Here is a 2,615-nt window from a genome sequence, read left to right on the forward strand (position 1 = left end):
ATGCACGTTTTGACTAGACAAGGAAGGGGCGCTAGTGTGAACTACGTTTCCAACCAGGGCTCATTAAGAGGTCATGTTTAGCTGTGACCAAATGAGCTGTGGAGCCAAATAAATACGTCATCCAATGTGCATCAACAAAGTTATCGTTTGTGTGTGTTTGATGCGCCCGATCAGAGGATGTATTATGGCTACCGGAGGTTGAAAAGCATGGTTTCGTTTCGGTTTAGTCGAAGTCTGGCAGACCACAGCACCAGACGTTAGGCAAAGCTGACAAAGTAGGTCTGGGCTGGAGCCCTACATAAAGAAGCGGGAGGTATGTCTCTCCCTGTGACAAAACTTAAGGCCAATGAATTACCGGTTTGTAAAATCTCACCAGGATAACTTGGGCGTGGTCAGAATTGAAGAATTTCTCTCCAACAATGAGAACTTCTGGACGTGTTCCCCTGTCTCGAATAGCTAACCGAACACGAGTAAATACGCGGTTTTTAGCCATGGGCTTCATGGTATCTGGATAGTTGTTTGATGGTGGCAGTAAAATGTGTGAAATCATTCTTCTACTTTATAAAAAGGATTTACCAATCTTCTTCCGAAAGTTTTAACCCGAAAGCAGTTAAAACTGTCATAGTGCACACAGCGTACACACTTTGAAAATTCACCCATGGATGTTTAAATGCAGTTAAACAATCCGCTTTCATAAGGAACCATTGCAGTATGAATATGAATCGTCGGCTTGGAAAACGACTAAGTTTATGATAAAAATGCAGCTCGCCCTCAGCGATCTCCTCTGAGCATTCGAAACTCAGTCCTTTTTCGGTTGTGACGGCCACAACCAATCAGAACACTGAGTTCCTCATCAGCTGCCCTACCCGTAGTCGCGTTGTTAGCGTACTCCGAGCCTTCCGTCGGTGTTTTTCCGGTGTTCGCGTCGCGCGATCTGCATCATTCTTGGAGTTTCCTGAGGGAGTGGAAGCTAGAGGGGAGCCTCGCTATCGGTTCTTCCACCTTTACGATTTAGAGTTTTTTTTAGTATTATGCAAGCCTGACCTTGACATGCGCAGCTGGATCTGTCTGCCTTTTTTCGGCCATTTTTTGGAGGAACGCTTATTGCGCGCTTACCGAAGTACCTGCCTGACGAAGTCCAGCGGTTTCCATTTATCAAAATTTCAGCACTTGCTGAAGAGAGCTGTCTGTGGCAACTACCAATGGCCACTGCTCCATACTCATTGTGGTTGGAGGTCGATTGTGGCCTCTCGAACTCTCCAGTGTCATATCCATGATGACTGGAAGTTCGCATGATGTTGTCGACAATCCACACTGCTGCCCAAAGGTTGATTGTCTACATGACGCTGTACTTGCACAGTCTGACACCATATAGACAGTTTGGAGAGTCGGATATCATTGAAGTCGACCCTATGCGAACTCTCCCAGTGTCGTAGCTGAAAAATGATATTCAAAGTACGAACTCTATTCTTCAACCCCTCAACCAGGTTCCTTCATTCAGAGAGTACCCGTGCGTCTTTGTTTGTTCATCTTCACTCCGCCAGTCAACGTTTTTGTTCAGTTTAAGTGCAATTTTTCAGTTCCAAAACCGTGCGCAGTCGTGCAGGTGCATTGACAGCCATACATTCGTTGGTCAAACAGCTCTAATTACTCTCCTCAGGCTGTTCCCTTGTACGTACGAATATCGATCACCCAAACGAACCGGTTCGCTTATGGTACTTGAAAAGTTCCAAAAAAAAAACCCAGGCACCGTTTACTTATTTGAGATTTGGTGCATTACCTCCCAGTTTTTTGTCATTATGAGCACCCAAGACGAACAAAAAACCCCCATGCTGGCTGCATGATCAGCACGACTATTTATGGTCTGAGTTGTCGGCGCTTTTCGATGGTGGCGAAAAGAGAACACTATCTCTGTGTTCCCGGGTGGCGAAAAGAGAACACTATCTCTGTGTGCTCTTGGGGAAGAAATAATCCCAATCTGTTCCCGAAGTCCACATAAGTGAGAAATGTGGACGCCTGTTCTCATGTGTGCATCAACGTAAGTTGAAGTCTTTCAGGGCTTTTCCTGACCTTTGCCCTGAAAGTGGAGTGGTGACCGAGAGAATGGAGAAACCAATTCTCTTCTTCTGGACTTTCAATTTGTAGAGTCACTCCTGGTGAAAAGAAAGCTAATCCCGTGAACAGGGGATAGCGCTGTGCCTTGCCAACTGCAGCTCGATGAACAAACTGGACGAAGCTCGTCTTCCAAACAGAAGTGAACTGTGAAGTCATCAAACCTACCGAGGTTTGATTCACAATACACCCTGAGATCCAGGTATGCTTTGAGAACAAACTTGCAGATGGTGATGGGTTTGAGGAATTCTCGTTATGCCGAGTGCAAGCGTGGTCCGGATCTACCACTGTTGGTTTTGCTTACTACATTTCCGGTTCCAGCTCTTCCTCGGTCCTTCACCAACATGACCTGTTTGACTGATTGCCTGACTGATTGCCTCATACTCCTTGAATTCAGCGTTCCGTCGACGGACTGGGATATTTTTAGTGTTTACCATCTAATTCCACCATAATCAAACCTTCCTGAAATGTGTCTTCGTCCTTCATCATCATCATCATCATCA

Source organism: Opisthorchis viverrini, assembly GCF_000715545.1.
Source record: "Opisthorchis viverrini unplaced genomic scaffold opera_v5_303, whole genome shotgun sequence".
Lineage (NCBI taxonomy): Eukaryota > Metazoa > Platyhelminthes > Trematoda > Opisthorchiida > Opisthorchiidae > Opisthorchis > Opisthorchis viverrini.